The sequence below is a fragment of the Heterocephalus glaber genome, unplaced genomic scaffold (assembly GCF_053883595.1).
Source record: "Heterocephalus glaber isolate CG9 unplaced genomic scaffold, H.glaber_assembly_v1.0 deba00001613, whole genome shotgun sequence".
In the NCBI taxonomy this organism is placed as follows: Eukaryota; Metazoa; Chordata; class Mammalia; order Rodentia; family Bathyergidae; genus Heterocephalus; species Heterocephalus glaber.
This window is the reverse complement of record NW_028258384.1, coordinates 17,330,903-17,351,318: the sequence shown is the minus strand read 5'-3', so window position 1 is coordinate 17,351,318 and position 20,416 is coordinate 17,330,903. Positions and strand designations below refer to the sequence as shown.

The window sequence follows — 20,416 nt, the reverse complement described above, 5'->3', positions numbered from 1 at the left end:
GACAAACAGCACGTGTTCTGAAAGCTTTTCCACATTGTCTACATACATAGGGTTTCTCCCCAGTGTTACTGCATTCATGTACTGTATAAGCACCACGTCTGTTGAAAGCTTTCCCACATTGTTTACATACATACGGTTTTATGCCTGTTTGAATCTGTTCATGTGTTTTACAAATAGCACATATTCTGAAAGCTTTTCCACATTGCCTACACGCATAGGGTTTCTCTCCAGTGAGTGCGTTCATGTCATGTACAAGCACCACGTGCAATGAAAGCTTTCCCACATTGCTTACATACATAAGGTTTCTCCCCAGTGTGAGTTCTTTTATGTACTTGCCAACTATCTGCTCTACTGAAAGCCTTCCCACATTGCTTACATACATAGGGTTTCTCCATGGTGTGAGTCTGTTCATGTCTTTGACAATAACTGTGTGTGCTTAATGCTTTCCTACACTGCTTATATACATAGGGTTTTTCCCCTATGTGCATCCTTTCATGATTCTGATAATGACTATTTGTCCTGAAAGCTTTCCCACATTGCTTACATATATAGGCTTTCTCACCAGTGTGAGTGAGTTCATGTATTTTACAACTACGAAGTCTGCTGAAAGCTTTCCCACATTGCTTACATACATAGGGTTTCTCCCCAGTGTGAATCCTTTCATGAACTTGACAATGACTGTTTGTTCTGAAACCTTTCCCACAATGCTTACATACATAAGGTTTCTCCACAATGTGAGTCTGTTCATGTGTTTGATTTCTGTGAGTGTTGAAAGCTTTCCCACATTGCTTGCATACATAGGGTTTCTCTCCAGTGTGAATCCCTTCATGAATTTGACAATGACTGTTTGTTCTGAAAGCTTTCCCACAATGCTTACATACATAAGGTTTCTCCACAATGTGAGTCTGTTCATGTATTTGATGATTTCTGTGAGTGTTGAAAGCTTTCCCACATTGCTTACATGCATAGGGATTCTCCCCAGTGTGAATCCATTCATGTGTTTGATGATAACTGTGTGTGTTGAAAGCTTTCCCACAATGCTTACACATGTAGTTTCTCCCCAGTGTGAATCCATTCATGTGTTTGACGATAACTGTGTGTGTTGAAAACTTTCCCACAATGCTTACATACATAGGGTTTCTCCCCAGTGTGAATCCATTTGTGTGTTTGACAATAACTGTGTGTGTTGAAAGCTTCCCCACAATGCTTACACGCATAGGGTTTTTCCCCAGTATGGGTCCTTTCATGAATTTGACAACCTCTGCTTTTCTTGAAAACTTTCCCACATTGTTTACATACATAGAGTCTCTCTACAGTGTGAGTTCCTTCATGATTGCCAAATGAATTGTTGTTCATGAAGAATTTTCCACAGTGTTTGCCTACACAGACTTCTCCTCCAGTGTGAGCTTTTTCATGGGTCTGAATATCATGGTGAGAATTAAAACTTTTCCCACATGGTATACATGCATATGTATTCATTTCACTGTGACTGCTTTGCCTGCTCTGACCATCACTGGGTGTAATGAATGATTTCACATCTTGCTTATAAACAAATGGCTTCTCTTCAATGGTACTTTCTTCAGTGCAATCAGAGTAGGACTTTCCACATGGCCTATGTTCATAGGGTTTCTCCCCAGGACTTGTCTGTGCAAGTTTCTGAGAGGACTGGAGCTTAATGCAGGTTTTCCCATGTGTGTTACAGTTAGACAACTTCTCTTCAAATCCTTACTGCTCATGTGATTTGAGTCCAGTGTTAGCTATGATGGGCCCATCTGCTGATGAATGACCAATCAGGGGCCTTCTAGAGGAAGGGCTTTCACCTGGATTTATATGAACAAGTTTCATGTGTACATTAATATCTGGAGTCTTAACAACCATAATTTCGGTACCATAATTTATATTGACAGAATTTCTTTCCTTCTAAACTTCTGTAAAAGGGAAAAGTAACAAAACAACCAATCACATTTTTAAAAAGTGTCTTTGTAGTAATGATTTAGAAAGAGATCTGCTTTGATGTCCCCTAACAACATTTCATTGTGAATTTACTGTACACTCTGGATGATGGCTTGGAAAGAGCTTTAACCACAACAGTAGGATTCATTTGAAGTCTGTAATTGACATGCAATACAGAATACTTAACTTTATTTTGGGGACTGGGAATACATCTGGATGAAACTTTTTCCATATATCAATGCCTTTGATCCCTTTTCCCCCATGACTCCATTCTTTTGCCTTCCACTGAGCTTCTTCACCCATCCAAAATGTCTACCTCTCTCTTTTCTACCATCCCTACTTTATTTGACTCCTTAATTCATGTTTTGGGATTCTCATGTAAAATATAACTTCTGATACTGAAATTTGTGTGTCTCACTTATGTAACCTAACATCATGGGCTCTAGATCCATCCAAATTTTGGCAAATGACATCATGTTTATCTTTTATGAATGAATACTATTTTATCATGTGTACATATCACAAGGTTTTCAGTGCTGGAAATTGAACCCAGGTTTTAGTCCTCAGATACACCCATGAGTTTTTAAATTTTTATTTGGAAACAGCCTCACCAATCATTAAGTTGCAAGGGCTGAGCATAAATATATCGTCTTCCTGACTCAACTTCCCACAGTGCTGGGATTTCAAGCCTGCCCCTTTGTGCCCAGGCTATCCCATATTTCCTTAATCAACTCACCTGTGAATAGGCATTTAGGCTTTTCCAGAGCTTAGCTTTGCTAAGTTGTGCTGCTACAAATGAGTATTTATACATGGCTGCAATATGATTACCTTTGTGACAAATATACACAGTCAAAGTGTAGGGGGATGATATGCAACTTCTATTTTTCCTTTTTGTGGAATTTCTGTGTACATTTCCATAGATCTTATACTGCACTGAGAGTCACAACAATAATAACATTGATCAAAACAGTGGCATTCATGCAGATTTTGTTTACATCCACATTAGCAATTTTTCAAATTTTGAGCATGGAACATAATTTGTTTGTTCTTTTTTGTTTTTGGGGACAGGCTCTCTGCAGTTGAGGCTGGCCTGAAACTCACTATGTGGGCAGGGCTGGCTGCTAACTTACCACAACTTTACTGCCACAGCCTTGCAAGTGCTGGAATTATAGGTGGGCACACACTATGCCTGGTTGTTGGTTCTGTTATGTTAGATCAAACATGTCATGTTTGTCACAATATCAGTAGCACCTACATTTCAGATACAGAAATATTTCAAATATTCAATTGTCAGATTAGAGATATTCAATGAGTATAATCCTTGGAGAAAATTGTGAAATGAAAAAAAATTGGCCTTGTTTGTATACTTTGCTTGGTTTTAATATTTCTGACTCTTTGAGGAAAATTCTTTTCCTGAGTGCAAATTACCTTACAGTTTTTCTGCAAGTTTTGTACTCATCTTCAATTTGCTGGTCACCTGAGCTTCTTCTGATGGCAGTCAGGTTCCTAAAGGTTTCCCACATCACATCTCTGTAGAGTTTCTTTTGGGATGGATCCAGCAAAGCGCACTCCATCCTGGTGAATGTCACAACCACATCCTCAAAGGTCACTGCCTCCATCGCTCAGCTCCCAGACCCCAGAGTCCTTCCCATGCAGCCTGCAGCCAGCAGAAGCCACAGAAGGCAGTCTAGCCTGCTGGGGGCTCTCAGTGTCCCACTCGGAACACTCACTTGGGCACCATGACCAAAATTTAAAACTTGAAATGACATCATGAAAATGAAAAGTAGTCCTTAAACAGACCATATTTACAACACATATAACCTAGGACCAGAATATATAAAGAACTCTTACAGCTCGTTAATAGAAAACTCAATTAAAAAGTAGACACAACAAGATGATAAATAGCCAGTACAGCACAAGGAAAGGTGTGCAACACTAGAATCATAAAAATACTTATCAGAGTACAACAAGATTGAGTTATACACTCATTAGGGAGATGAAGTTAAAAGTTTTAAAAGCCTTTTCATGACTTTTTCTTTTTATTGGATTCTCGCCTTTTGCCTTTAATTTCTCACACCCAATGAATTCATTCTGCTAGTCTTCCTGGTGTTGTGATCCTCATTGTCTGTTCCTAGGATACTGTCTAAAATTTTTTGGAGTGCTCGTTTGGTATTCATGAAGTTCCTAAGGTGCTCTTTGTCATGAAAGTGTCTTATTTTTCCATCAATTTTGAAAGATAGTTTTGCAGGGTACATCAGTGTGGGTTGGAGGCTGTTTTCCTTTAGGGCTTAAAAAATGTCACTCCAAGCTCTTCTTGCCTTGAGGGTTTGCATTGAGAAGTCTGCTGTGATTCTGATGGGCTTTCCTTTGTATGTTATTTGTTTCTTTTCTCTCACTGCTTGTAGAATTTTGTTCTTCTGTTGGGTTTCTGTAATCCTAGCAATTATACGCCTATGTGTAGAATATTTTTTGATTAAGCCTAGCTGGAATCCTACATGCCTCACTTATCTGTATGTCAAGTTCTTTTCCCCTCCTTGGGAAATTTTCTGCCATCACTTCTGTGAACAGTTTTTTTTTTATGTCATCTGCACTCTCTCCTCTTTCTTCATTGACTCCAATCAGTCTTATGTTATTCTTCTTTGCATTGTCTAGCAGCTGCTGGATTGATTTTTCATGTTCCTTTACAATTTTAAAGCAATTTTTCTTTTCCTCCTCACTAATTGCAATCTTTTCTACTGTATCTGAAATTCTATCCTCATATTAGTTCATTCTGCTGCACAGACTTTCAATGAAGTGTTTAATCTCCTGGAAATCTGTTTGCATCTGTTTTATGGATTCCATTTGTTTCCTATGTTGGGATTCCATCATGTTCCTCAGCTCCTCTATTTTTTATCTGTATCCTCCCTAAATTTATTAATCATGTCTTGCACCATGAGCAGAATCTTTGCTGTTATCTGAGTAATTATTTCTGATTTCATTTTTCCCAGATCCTCTTTTGTTGCCAGTTCAGAGAGTCCAGGTGGTTGAGTATCAGAGTGTTCCATCTTGTTTCCCTTTGGGGTTGCTGTAGGTGATCCAGAAGTCTGTTTTTGAGGCTTGTTTATGTGTCTTCTCATTTCCATGGAGGGGGGTTGTGCTTCTGTCACCCATACGACTCACCTTCTCTGCCCTAAGAGCTTGGGATGGTGGCAGGGGAGCTTCCTTCTGGGTGCTGGGACTGACCCCAATAAAATTAATAAATAAAAGAAAAAATGTTCACAAGGTGCATCTATTTACCCAGAAATGTGTGAAATTTAACCTTCAAAAAACACATCTTTTTTATCCATTCATCCATTTCATCCATTCATCATCAATGCCCATCCAAATGATGGGCATTTGGGTTATTTCCAACATTTTGCTATTACAAACAGTGCTGCTATATTCATGAGTATGCATATACTGCTGTGGTATGGTGCTTTAATTCTTTTGGGAAGAGACCCTGAAGGGGAATAGCTGGTACAAATGGGACCTCTAATCCTCATTTTTTTAGGAATGCTCACACTGAATTCCACAGTGGATGCACAGGTCCACCCCCATCAAGAGTGGAAAAGGGTTCGTTTTTGTTCCCACAGCCCCACAAGCATTTGTTGGTGGTTAATTTCTTGATAATAGCCATTCTTTCTGGTGCAAAATAGAATCTCAGTCTTGTTTTAATTTGCATCTCTTCAATGACCAGTAATGTGGAATATTTTTTCATATATTTATTTGTCATTTCACTTCTTCATCTGAGAAGTGTGTATTCAACTCCCAGATGCCAATTTTTTTATTGGTTCTTTAAATTTGGGGGGGGGTATGATATTTTTAAATTCTTTTTAAGTTCTAAATATGAATCCTTTTTCTGAAGAATAGCTGGCTAAAATATTTTCCCCTCTGTGTGTTGTCTTTTCACTCTGATGCTGATTTCTTTTCCTGTGCAAAAGCTTTTTTTTTGTAGTGGGGATGGAATGCAGGACTTTGCACTTGTGAGTCAGATTAGACACCAGTGAGCTAAATCCCTTGCCCTGCAAAAGCTTTTCAATAAGATAAGATCCCAGTTGTTGATTCTTTAGTATTTCCCATGCAATCAGCATTTTGTTCATGCAGTCTTTGCTTACGCCTATATTCTCAAGAGTTCTACCTATTCTCTTTTCCAGCAGATTAATGTTTCTGCTTTAATATTTAGATCTTTAATCAGTTTTTATTTTAGTTTAGTGCATCATGAGAGACATTGGTCTAGTTTTAGGTTTTGGCATATAGAAAGCCAAGTTTTTCAGCATCATTTATTAAAGAGGCTATCTTTCTTCTAGTGAAAGTGTTTGACCCCTTTGTCAAAGATAAGATGACAGATATTGGGTTAACTGGTATTTTTATATCCTCTAAGTTCAGGTTTGATAATTTATTTGTATCTAGAAATCTGTCCATTTCTTCTCTCCTTTTCATCTTATTAGAGAATAGGTTCTCAAAGTAGGTATTGATGATCTTCCAGATTTCCACAGGATCCATTGTGATTTCACCCTTTTCATTCCTAATTGCATGAATTTCAGTCTTATTTTCCTTTTTTTGAAAAGGTTGGCTATTTGCTTATCAATTTTATTTAATCTTTCAAAGAACCAACTCCTTGATTCATTGATTCTTTGTATTGTTTTCTTAGTGTTAATCACATTAATTCCTGATCTGTTCTTCATAATTTCCTCCCTTGTACTAGCTTTGGGCTAGACTTGTTCTTTTTCTAGATGCTTGAGGTTCAACATTAGGCTGTTTATTTAAGTTAATTCTGTTTTTCTAATGTTTCAATTCATTGCTATAAACTTTCCTCTTAGGACTGCTTTCATTGTGTCCCGTAAGTTCTGATTTGTTGTATCAGCATTATCATTTAATTGTACATACTCTTTAATTTCTTTAATTTCATTTGTGACCCATTGGTTGTGCAGGAGGGTGTTATTTAATTTCCATGTGTGTACAGAGTTTTTGTGGTTTCTTTTACCACTAATGTTTAATTTCATTACATATGGTCAGGTAATATGCATGAGATAATTTCAATTCTTTGCATTTAGTTAGCACGTTCTATGGGATAGTGTGTGGTCTGTTTTGGAGTACATCTCATATGCAGCTGAGAAGAAAGTGTATTCTGATATTGTAGGATGGAACACTATGTAGACATCCACTATGTCCATTGGTTCACAGGTTTGTTTCAGTTCTGATATTTCTTTGTTGATTTTTTTCCAGTTTGTGTGACAATGGGGCATTGAGGTTCAAGTTTGTGACAGTGGGGCATTGAGGTTCCCCTTTACAATTGTATTAGTGCTTATTTGATTTTTCATGCCCATTAATGTTTGTTTTACATAGTTGGGTGCACTGGTATTTGGTGCATATATATTTATGATTATAATCTCTTCTTCTTGAATTGTACCCTTTACACATTGTAGTGAACTTCTTTGTCTCTCCTAATCCATCCTGGCTAAAATTCACTTTTTCTGAAAACAGAATAGCTACATCTGCTTTTTTTCTACTTTCCTATCACATGGAGTATTGTTTTCCATCATTTAACTTTCAGTCTATGAATTTCTTTTTGAATTAAATGTTTCTGGTATGCAGCATATTGTTGGACATTGTTCTGTTCTGCCAATCTGTTTCTTTTGATTGGCTACTTGAGACCATTTACATTAATCATTACAAGTGATATGTATTGGGTAATCCTTGTCATATTATTTTCCTACTGTTTGTTCCTTGTCTTTCCCCTCTGTTTAATTGGTTGTCCTGCCTGGTTGTTTCTTTCTGCTAATGTTCCTGGAACTGTGGTGTTCATTATTTCATTCTAAAATATACTTCAGAGAATTTTGTATAGCTGGCTTGTTGGTTATGAATTTCTTCAATTGTTCTTTGTCATGAAAGTATCTTATTCCTGCAAATATTTTGAAAGATAATTTTGCAGATTATACCAATCTGGGTTAGAGTTTTATTTTCATGACCTGAAATACTTCACTGTAATTTCTCCTTGACTTAAGGGTTTTCATTGAGAAGTTTGCTGTGGTTCTGATGGGGCTTTATTTATAAGCGATTTATTTCTTTTCTCTAACACCTTTTAATATTCTGCTCTTTTCCTAAATTTCTGGAATCTTGATAAATATATGGGTTGATAATTATATAATAATTATATGGCTAATTCAAATTCTATATGCCTCACTTATTTGTCAAATTATTTTTCTATGTTTGGGAATTTTTCTGCCATTACTTCTGTGAACAGTTTTTTATGGCATTTGTGTTGTCTCCTACTTTCTTAAGGACTCCAATCTATCTTATGTTGTTCTTTTCATCATTTTGCAGCTGTTGAATTTATTCTTCATGGTCACTTGCATTCTTTTCATGGTCAGTAACTGCAATCTTGTCTTCTAGGTCTGATATTGTGTCCTTGCCTTCATTGTATTGGTTGTGTGTATTTTCAATGGTATACCTAACCACCTGAATACCTATTTGAATTTATTTTATAGATTCCATTTCTTTCCTATGTTGGGCATTCATGGGCATGACTTTCCTTTCTCTCTCTCTCTCTCTCCCTCTCTTTTCCTTTCTCCTTCTCTTCTCCTCCTTCTGCACCTGGTTTTCTTCAGCTTCAATATAATATATTTATGTGAAGACTGTTTTCATACTTATACTATTCAAAGTTCTCTGAATATTCTGATTTCCTGAATCTGGCTTTGCATCTATTATTAATTTTGTAACAGTTTCTCAGGCTTTGGGACTTCAGAAATTTTCTGCTCTTTTCTCTGTTTCTATGCCTTATATTCCAATTTACATATTTTAAAGATATTACTGTTTTCTTATTGTCCTTTTTAAAATTAAAATAACAGCTTTATTGAATTAAAATTTGCATAGTATAAAATTTATAAAAAGTTTATAATTCAGTAGATGTTAGCGTATTGACAGAGTTGTACAACCATGACCACAATCACATTTAGATAATTTTTGTTATCCCCAAGCAAAACACTCTAACCACTAGTTGTCATCTCCCAATCCCTCTCTCATAAATTTAGGCAAACACTGAGCTATTCTCTGCCTTCATAAACCTTCCTATTCTGGAGATTTATTTTTTATTCAAAATAGATCTTGCTCATAACATCAATAAATACCTTGACATACCCAAAGAAATGGAAACCCTGAAAAATGAACCTTCATACTATATTGGAGTAAAACTAAAAACAGACAGCAAAAACATACTTGGAATACCGTAAGTTGTTGACTTATAAACATTTGAATTGTAAGGTGTATTGTATAAGACATATTTTGTCAACTTATGAATAAATCTGATTATGAACCATTCTCTCAGAATAAAACTCATTCATAAGTTCAGGACTTACTGAGCAATAAGGTTTTTACCCCTCTTTTTGTCTTTTATTTCGTACTTTATTTATAAGTTTGTTGTATAAGGGGAACAATGCAATTTTCAAGCTGGTGTGTCAAATGTACTTAACATTATGATCTCAGGGTACATGGATTTTTCTACAAATGCCTCAAGCATAATTTTCTTTATGGTAGAGTAGTACTCCATTGTATAAATACCATATTTTATTTATCTATTCATCTATTAATGGGCATATAGGCTGCCTCCAAGATTTAGATACTATGAATTTTATTGATATAAACATGGACATAAATATATCACTCTGATATGATATTCTCAATTTTGGGGGGAAGATACCTAAAATGGACTACATAGATCAGATAGAATTTCTATTTTTAGACTGAGACATCTATATACTTATTTTCATAGTGATTGTTCCAATTTACAGTCCCACACATAATATAAAAGAGTTTCTTTATCCCCACAGCCTCACCAGGATTTGTTATTGATTGATTTCCTGATGCTACCATTCTTTCAGGAGTGAGATGAAATCTTAAAATTCATTTTAATTTGCACTTCTCAAATGGCCACTAATGTTGAACATTTCTTCATATATTTATTGGCCAGATGTATTTCCACCTGAGAAGTGTCTATGCATTTCAGATGCCCATGTTTAGATTGGGTATTTAAATTTATGTCTAATATTTTGAGCTCTCCATATATCGTAGATGTTAGTCCTTTGTCTGAGTAATAGCTGGCAAATTTTCCCATTCTATAGTTTGTCTCTTCACTTTCTTGGTGGCTTTCTTTGCTGTGCAAAAGCTTTTAAATTTAATGTGATCCTATCTGTTGATTCTTGGTATTATTTCTGTGCAACTGGGTTTTTATTCAGAACATCTTTGCCTACAGCATATCTTCAAGAGTTTGACCGATTTTGTCTTCCAGTAGATTATTTTCTAACACTGAGATTTTTGATCCATTATTATTTTAGTTTAATGTATGATGAGACATATGAGTCTAAGTCCAACCTTCAGCATGTGTATAGCTAGTTTTTCCAGTATGATTTTAAAGAGGTTATCTTTCCTCCAGGGAAGGGATTTGGCTGCTTGGTTTTTTGGTGTTTTTTGTGGGGGGGGGTTGAGACAGAGTCTCAGCATGTAGTCCCATCTGGACTCCAACCCACAACAATCCTCCTGCCTCAGTCTCCTAAGTGCTGGAATTACAAACATGCACCACCACATCCAGCCTGCTTAGTGAAAGTTAGTGTAAGTGAATGTGCCTGGAGTTGTTTCTGTATCTTCTGATTCATAAATCAATTCCAGTATTTTTGATCACTATAGCTTTGAAGTAGAATTTAAAGTCTGATATTCTGATGCCCTCTGCCTTGTCCTTGTTGTCTAGAATTGTTTCTGCTATTCTAGGTCTCTTCTGGTTTGATATGAATTTTATAATTGATTTCTGAGTTCTGTAAGAAATGTTATTGGTACTTTAATTGATTGAGGTTACATTTAATCTATATAATAGTTTTGGAGGTATGGTTACTTTAACTAATTTGATTCTGCCTATCCAGAAACGGGATATCTTTCCATTTTCTGATATCCTTTTCAACTTCCTTTTACACAGTTTGTTGTTGTTGTTGTTATAGTATTTTTTCACTTTCACTTTCTTAGTAAGGTTAATTCCTCAATATTTTATTTTTCTTGATGCTATTGTAAAAGAAGTTGTTTCCCTAATTTCCCTTTCAGTGAATTTGTTAGTGGTGTACTAGAAAGTTACTAATTTTTTACTTTTGACCTTATATATTGTTACACTGAAGAATTTTGTTAATAGTACTAGACTTTTTGTGGAAGTTTTCAGTCTTTAGCAGATCATGTCATCTGTAAAAATGATAATTTAATTTTTCCCCTACCCATATGCATTTTATTTCTTTCTTTTGTATAGATGCTGTAGCTAGTATTTTGAGAACTATATTGAACAAAAGTTGTGATAGTGGGCCTGCTTGTCTTTTTACTGATTTTATAGGGAACCCTTTCAGTTTCTCTCCATTAACTGTGATGATGGCCATTTGTTTATCTTAGATGGCTTTTATAATATTAAGATAAAGGCCTTCAATTACTATTTTCTTGAGGTTTTTTTTTAAATCATGAAAGGATGATACAATTTGTTGAATGGTATTTCCATGTTTATTGAGATGGTCATGTGACCCCCCAAAATATAAAGACCCAATCAAAAAATGTCATTATATAAAATGCATTTTTGTATTTGTTTCTAGTTCAAGAGGATAATATTTAATTTCCAGGTGTATCTGTAATTTCTGTGATGTTCTTTGCCATAGAATTCTAGTCTTACTGTAATATCATCTGATAATATGCAGGTAATAATTTCTATTTTTTTGCATTACTTAAGCATGCTCTATGGGTTAGTATGTGATATAGCTTGGAGAAAGTTCTGTGTGCTGCTGAGAAGACTACATACTCTGTATTGGGTGGAACTTTGTAAAAATCTATTAAGTCCATTTGTTGAAAGGTTTGGTTCAGCTCTGATATTTCTTTGTTTCTTTGTTGATTTTTTGCCTAATTTGTCTATCCCTTTGTGACAATGAGTTATTGAGTTCCCCATTACAATTGTATTCTTCATCTGATTTTTCACATCCATTAATGTTTGTTTGATGAAGTTGAGTACACTAATATTTTATATATATATTTAATAATTTATAAAATGTAATTTATATATTGTACAAATTATATTGAACTGTTGAACACTTCCATATGGTAGAAATGTTCAGATTACATTGAGCTACCTCCTTAACCAATATATAGTGACCTTCTTTATCTCTTCTGATCAGTCTTGAAATCAACTTTGTAGGAAATTAGGATAGCAACTATTGCTTTTTTCCTATTCTTGTTGCATGAAATATTATTTATTATCTTTCCATTTTTAATCTGTGACTTTTTGAATTAAATATTTCTTGTATACTGCATATTGTTGGTTTTGTTTCTCGATCCATTCTACCAGACTATGTGTTCATTTGAGGAATTATTTGAGTAATTGAGACCATGAAAATTGAGATTTATTGGTGAGAGGTATAAATTTCTTCCTGTCATTACATCATTTTCTTGTTTCTAATTTCTTTCTTTTTTTCCTCTTTTCCATAGCTTCTCACCCTATCAAATGTATTCATCATTCTTTTTGATATGTTGATATTGTTGGCTTCATTTTTTCTTTCTAGGATTTCCTTAGAATTTTTTTGTAATGCTGGTTTGGTTGTCTTGTATTTCTTGAGGTCTTCCTAATCATGGAAATACCTTATTTGTCCATCAAATTTAAAGAAAAATTTTGCCAGATATGTAAGCCAGGGTTGGAGGATTTTTTCTTTTAGGTTTTAAAGCCCTTCTGGCCTTTAAAGTTTATATAGAGAAGTCTGCTCTGATCCTAATCAATTTATCTTTACATGAGATTCATTGTCTTTCTAGAGTAGCTTTTAAATTTTGTCCCTGTGATGAATGTCTGGGACTTTGAGTAAATGTGAGACAGACAAATTTTCATTTTCACATGGCTATTTGTGGTTCTATATGCTTCATTTATCTTTATTCTTATTTCTTTCTCTATATTTACCTTTATTTATGTGAACAGGTTTTTTATGCCATTTGTGTTATCTTCTGGTTTTTCTCTTACACCAATTATCCTTAGATTAGTTTTCTTTGCATCATGTAGCAATTTTGGGAACCAGTTTTCATGCTTTCTTGCTGTTTTTAAATTGTCTTGAGTATTTGGTCTTTGAAGGTATCATTGTCTTCTAGAGCTGAGATTCTTTCCTCACATCAGTCGATTATGCTGCTCATACTTTCAACATGGGTTTTAATCTCTTAAATTTCTGATTGAAATGTTTTCATGGACTCTAATTCTTTGTTAAACTTGTTATTCATGTTTTATGGGGTTTTTTAGTTCTAATTCATTTAGCTTTTGATTAGTGTCCTCTAAATGCTCCTACATCTTTTTTGGTATTATTTCCATTATCTATTTAGTTATATCTTCTCTAATTCTGCTTAGTACTTTTGTGAGCTGCTTTCTAATCTCTGCTGCTGTCTTTTCAATTAATTCAGGTGTATAGATTATGCTATTCTGCCCTTTGGTCCCCCCTGGATTGGCTTAAGGGGAGTTTGGAATTTGGGGAGGAATTTTTAAAAACTTTTTAAATGTGTCTATTGTTTTTGTTTGTTTTGTTTTGTGCTGAGGTTTGTTGATGCTTATAGTCTAAAAACTTTGTTACCAGTATAGAAATCTCTTAAGTAGTTTTTCAGTGATGTAGCTTGGTCATGGTTAACTATATTCCTTTGCCACAGCCCCAAAGTCTGACCACATTAGTCAATTTGTGAGATGGGGATGGAGTGTAGTTAGCCCATCATTGAAATTCTCTGGGAATGTACAATACTGTAGTATTTTTAATACCATGAATATAATCTGTCTTGATTACTGAATGATAGCAACAAACATGTGAGCCTTTTGAATATCAACTGAATCACCTATAGTAGTATTGCTCAAGACAAATTAGATATTAACATACTGTAAAATCCAATTATATACCACTCTTAATCCTAGAGAAAAAGTTGGCCATTATGATGTGAATCTGAAGGCAACTCAAGTATTGAGTTATAGCTAATATGTTCTAAATGTGACAACTATATCTTTGCTAATGTCAGAAAACAATTAAATAGGAATTTTACAGTTAATTAGCAAAAGATTAACAAAGATTTGTAGGTATACTATTAAAGATACAGGGTTTGGAGGTGGAAGAATACAAGAGGAAATTATGAAACATTAAACTCTATGATAAAAGAAGGAGAGAAAGTGGTACAAAGGATTTTATTGAGGAATAGAAATATATCTATAAAATTAAATACAAGTAAGACAAAACTGGCAAGAAAGGAAAGATAAAAGAAAAATGGAGAAAGAAAATTATGTAAAGTGAAAATAAGAGACAATATATAAGAAAAAATTAAAGAGAAAATAGGAAAAGATAGAGAAGAAAAGAGGAAAAAGAGATTAGAAGCAAGGTAGGGGACAAAGGAAAGTTATCCAAGCCTCAAGAAACTGGTGAAGAAGAAAGGAATGAAGAAAACAAGAAAAAAGTAAGACTAGAACTAAAAAACTAAAAAAAGTCCTCACAATTAAATAAACAAGCAAACAAAAGAGAAAAAACTAACCAAATAAATCAAAACAAAACAACAACAAAAAGAATTTCTCAGTGATTTCAGTTGTGTGATTTTTTTGGGGGGTGTTACAGTTTTGAGGCAGTGTCCAATTCAACATATGTCCCTGTTTTCACTGGTAGATAATGAGGGCAGTCAAATCCCAGGCTCTTGATGGATATAATCATCAGCAAACAAGCAGTATGATTAGGGAAGGAGTGCTGTTTCTGGGGCTTTCTAATTCATGGAGATTCAGGCTGAACCTGGCTTCTGGCTATGGGAGTGGGTCCTGACTCATTTAGTTAAAAACACTCTTGAGTGTCTCTTGCCAGCCTGATCATGACTGTTTGACTACGGATGTTTGCCTTGACTGAGCCTCACCCAGTCACTGTGAGAGTATGAGGCTGCGAACCCAGAAATGAAGCCAAACTGTGGCTGCTACAAGTCTCATGCTCAGTTCTAAAGGATACGGCAGGTGCTTGGGGTGGAATTACCTCACCAATTGTTGCACTTGCAGCACTTGCTGCTCCATTTTACTGCTTCATTTCTCTCTGAAGCCTTTTGGAGACTCCCACTTTCATTATGTCTCTTGTAGATTTGACCCTCCCTTCTCATGAACCATAAACTAGAAAGCTTGTGAAAAAGTGCAGAATAACCCTTCCTTTTTTGGTGTTATGTTCTGTATCTTGAAATTCTCTGGAGGCCACAATGTTCCCATCAGATCCTCTATCTCCCTTTCTTCTCCAGCTGATTATTTTCTAGTGTCTGGATTCAGAATCTTAGGCTAATTTGTTGTTGCTTCCTGCTCCACCATATTCCTGAAAGTCCCTCCCACAGTTCTTGATTTTAAAATTTTCTTATCTTTGTCTAATAATTTGAAAAGTTTCTACCATATCTTCAAGACCACTGATTCTTTCCTTGGTCATATACAGTCCATAGATAAATTTAATACAAGTGATATTTATTTTCATTAAAAATTATTTTTCAGTACCGGGGATAGAAATCTGGACCCTGCACTTGCCAGGCAGGCACAATACCATTTTTTTATATCTACCATTTCCTTTTGATTCTTTCCTAAATTCTCATTGTCTCTGTCTACATCACAAATATATTCTTAAAATTTTTCTATATTTTTCCATTAATATAATTTTCCTCTTAATATATAAATCATGGCTATTGCAAGTTTTGTATCTGATAATTTGAAAGTGTGAGCCATATCAGAGTCTCATTTGGTACTTGGAGTCTGGCAAGTTCAAGATCTGCCTGACGTAGTGTTAATGTTCCAGTTCAAGTCTAACTGTCATCTACTCTAAAACCAAGACAAGCTAATGTTACAAAGTTCAAAGGCAATTGGCTGGAGAATTCTCTCTCAATCAGGAGAAGCCAGTCTGTATCTCTCTTGAGATACATACACAAGAGAAACTTTTTGTAGCCTGAGGATTGCATCTTATATGTACTAGGCCAATTCTCTACCACTGATCTACACTCCCAGCCATACAAAATTTTTATGATATTCTTAGGAAATGAAATGCTGAGTTATAAGGTATGTAGCTATTTAACATACTAGATAATGCCAAAATGCACATCAAAGTGGTTTACAATAAATGTTTATGTCAGTTGAAACACATTACTTGGGGTTTAATCTAGGATTTTGAGTCTATGATCCTGAGTCTTCCTGGTCTTCTGTTATTCCATGTATTTTGGGGAATCAGAATATACAATCCCACAAAAATTATTTATTCTTCATTGTTGTAGCTTCTTGAGAGTAGCATGTGGAAATACGTTTTGGGGAACATTGTTCAACCCCAGAATGGGCAACAAAAAGACAACATGCACTCAATTGTTCTTCAAAATTGTCTTGTGTACATTTCTGTCATTGTCTCTATCAGATAGATTTTAGAATAGATCTGTGGAGTTCATTAAGATGTTCTGATACTGCTAATTTGTTGCAATGATGTTTATATTATAAAATAATTGGGGAGACTTGACTTTGTACTCCTGAATCTTTGAATCCAGGAATGTGTTATAATCTTATTGTTTCTGAAATTCTTTTCATTTGTAAGAAAAGTTCTGTTGTTCTCTTCTTATATGTCTTGGAAATTAATTATTTATTTTTCATTGCACACTTATTTTTAGGATTAATTTTATTAGTTATAGGTAGGAATTTTTTGCTTTGTGGAATGGAATCACTTTTTAATAATATTATCAAATTAATTATTCTTTGTATTTGGGAAAGTTAATAATTTCCCATACATTTAATAAGGGTTTTTTTGGCAGTTCCAGTGGCTCTTTGGCTTTTCAATTGACAATCAAATTTTTCCAAGAAAATTTACATATCTGAAAATCAGAATAGTGATTTATTTTCAAATATTTATACATTATAATTTTCACATTTAATTTGATTTTATTAGTCATGGCCTTCTCTACAATATCGTGTGTATTGGACATAGTAAACATCATTGTGTTTTTCCTGATATTAATAGGAATGCTTTTAACACAAAATAAGTAGTATTTTACAACCACATTAATGGGGAAGTTTTTAATATGTGATCAGTAATATTACCTTTCTATTACTCTTCCCTAAGAGTATCCAACTCAATCTGTTGAATGACACTAAATATATTCATTCTATTTCCTTGGATTATAGGGTATACTACACATTTCATTTCTTTCCTATGTCAGATAATTAAGAGTTTACTCTAATCCCTTGAAAAGGCAATATAGGGAACCAATCATGTCTCACTGGCCACTCAGCAACAGGCACCAACTGCCTGTGCCAACTGGGCAGGTCCAGACAATGGCAAAATGTGGAAAAAAACCATCACCCTGAGCATGGAAAGATGGTGGAGTGGTGACCAGCAGAGACAGGTCCTCTCCTAAGCTTGTTGTTGAGAATTGAAGCCCACTGAAAAAGTGAAGAAAGCCACTGTAATAAATACACAGTGGACTACAGTGGTTGCTGAGTGGTTGGGATCAGCATCCCCTATGGAAACACAGGCTTCTTGTGAGGAGAGGGTCAGTTGAACTTGTAGCAAATCTGTGCAGCATCCAAACCACAGAAGTCAGGGAGCTCAACTCTGGCCTTGCACCCAAAGACCAGCTTGAATCACAGTGTACTATGGCTGGCTCACTGAAACTAATAAACTCTGATCTGGACACTGCTGCCCATGTTGTTGATCAGTGACAGCAGAGACACATCTTGAAGATGACTTTTCTTTTCTTTTCTTTTCTCTTTCTTTCTTTCTTTCTTTCTTTCTTTCTTTCTTTCTTTCTTCCTTCCTTTCTTTCTTTCTTTCTTTCTTTCTTTCTTTTGTTTCTCTTCCACTATCTTTTTTTCTTCTATTTTCTCTTCATTTCTGTCTTTCCTGTTCAGTTTTGGTCCTTTTTTTCTTGATTGTTCTTATTTTTACAAGAGCATGAATAGTTTCTAGTTTTCCTATTGCTGTTAGCTCATTATGATCTTGTTTTTATTCCTCACTTCTCTCTTTTCCTCCTGTCTTAATCAGTTTATCTTCTTGTGTCCTCTAGCCTTATTTCTAATCTTTCCTCTCCTTCTATTTCACTACCGCCCTGATTCCTTCTGAGTTTTCTTCCCAGAGGGTAAATTCACTATACTGAAGGGCTAATTTACTGCAAACATATTTCTGGTTGATTCCTCATATTGATATATAACCAGTAGTCTAGTTCATGTGGTTAAAGATGACAGATTAATAATTAACATAATTTGCCATTTTTGAAGTTTTGTTTGATGCTATTGCTGATGCTGATTCTATTACTCTGGCCAAGGTAATATGATTGTTCTAGTTAGTGGTCCCTCCTGTTATACCAAAACTTAGATTTCCTAAGGGTCATTACATACTCAAAACCCAAAGATCAACCCAGGAATTAAACCAGAAACATCAAGAACAACAACAACAAAAAAGAAAAGACACCAAAACAAGATGCATACCCAGCTTCCAGCTCACCAAAGGCAAATCTAGGGGGCAATAAAGTGGAACAACCCAAAAGCCAATTACCCAGTCTCCCTGAACTGATAAAAAGGGAAATAACAAGCAGATGAAGGAGGCTCTAGAAAAATTCAAAGGAGAAATAATTTCCCAGATAACTGCAGAGATGGAGACCAAAATGAAAGACATTCTTCAAGACTCTAAAATATAAACAGATGAAAAAATAGACAAGCTCTGGAATTGAATGGAAAAGATGAATACTCAGCATAGGAAAGAAATGCAATCCATGAAGCAGATTCAAACAGGTATCCAGGAGATTAAAAATGGCACTAAAAGTAAGCACAGCAGAATGAGCCATTGTGGATATTGAATATCAGATATAGAAGACAGGATTTTGGATAGTGACCAAGAAAAGAGAGATTTCTTAAAAATTGCAAAGGACTATGAGACATCAATTCAGCAGCTGCTAGATGATGCAAAGAAGAATAATATAAGGGAACCCAGAAGGAAGCTCCCTGGCTCCATCCCAGGCTCCTAGGGCAGAGAAGCTCAGCTAGTCCCAGCACCACCCTGAAGGAAGCTCCCCTACTGCCATTCCAGACTCATAGGGTAGAGAAGGTGAGCCAGTCCCAGCAACCTGAAGGAAGCTCCCCCACCACTATCCCAAGCTCTTAGGGCAGAGAAGCTGAGCCAGTCCCAGCACCCGGAAGGAAGCCCCTCTGCTGCCATCCCAAGATCCTAGGGCAGAGAAGGTGAGCCGTGTGGGTGCCAGAAGCACCCCCTCCCATAGAAATGAGAAGACACATGAACAAGTCTCAAAAACAGACTTCTGGATCACCTACAGAAACCCCAAAGGGAAACAAGATGGAACAATCTGATACTCAACCGCCTGGACTCTCTGAACTGGGAACAAAAGAGGATCTGGGAAAAATGAAAACAGAAATAATTACTCAGATAAAAGCAAAGATTCTGCTCATGGTGCAAGACATGATTAATAAATCTAGAGAGGACACAGATTAAAAAAATAGAGGATCTGAGGAACATGATGGAATCCCAACATAGGAAACAAATGGAATCCATAAAACAGATACAAATAGATTTCCAAGAGATTAAAAACTCCACCGAAACTCTGCGCAGAAGAATGAACCAATGTGAGGACAGAATTTCAGATATAGAAGACAAGATTGCAATTAGTGACCAGGAAAAGAAAAATTGCTTCAACATTGTAAGGGAACACGAGAAATCAATCCAGCAGCTGCTAGATGATGCAAAGAAGAATAACATAAGACTGATTGGAGCCAATGAAGAAAGAGAAGAGAGTGCAGATGACATAAAAAAACTGTTCACAGAAGTGATGGCAGAAAACTTCCCAAGGAGGGGAAAAGAACTTGACATACAGATAAGTGAGGCATATAGGACTCCAGCTAGCCTTAATCAAAAAAATCTACACATAGGCATATAATAGTTAGGATTCCAGAAATCCAACAGAAGAATAAAATTCTCCAAGCAGTCAGAGAAAAGAAACAAATCACATACAAAGGAAAGCCCATGAGAATCACAGCAGACTTAATGCAAACCCTCAAGTCAAGAAGAGCTTGGAGTGATGTATTTCAAGCCCTAAAGGAAAACAACCTCCAACCCAGATTGATGTACCCTGCAAAACTATCTTTCAGAATTGATGGAGAAATAAGATACTTTCATGACAAAGAGCCCCTCAGGAACTTTATGAATACCAAACCGGCACTGCAAAAAATTTTAGACAATACCCTAGGAAAAGACAATGAGGATCACAACCCCAGGAAACCCAGCAGAATGAATCCATTGCACATGACAAATTAAATGCAAAGGGGGATAATCCAACAAAAAGAAAAAGTCATGACAAGGCTTTTAAAACTTTTAACTCCATCTCCCTAATGAGTGTATAATTCAATCTTATTATTGCACCGATTAGTATTTTTCTGATTCTAGAG

The 20,416-nt window shown here is 35.5% G+C and overlaps 1 pseudogene; it reads right to left on the bottom strand.

Annotated features, from left to right (window-relative positions):
- Nucleotides 1-245: 245 nt before the first annotated feature.
- Nucleotides 246-3,572, bottom strand: LOC101718818 (uncharacterized; annotated as a pseudogene).
- Nucleotides 3,573-20,416: the final 16,844 nt, after the last annotated feature.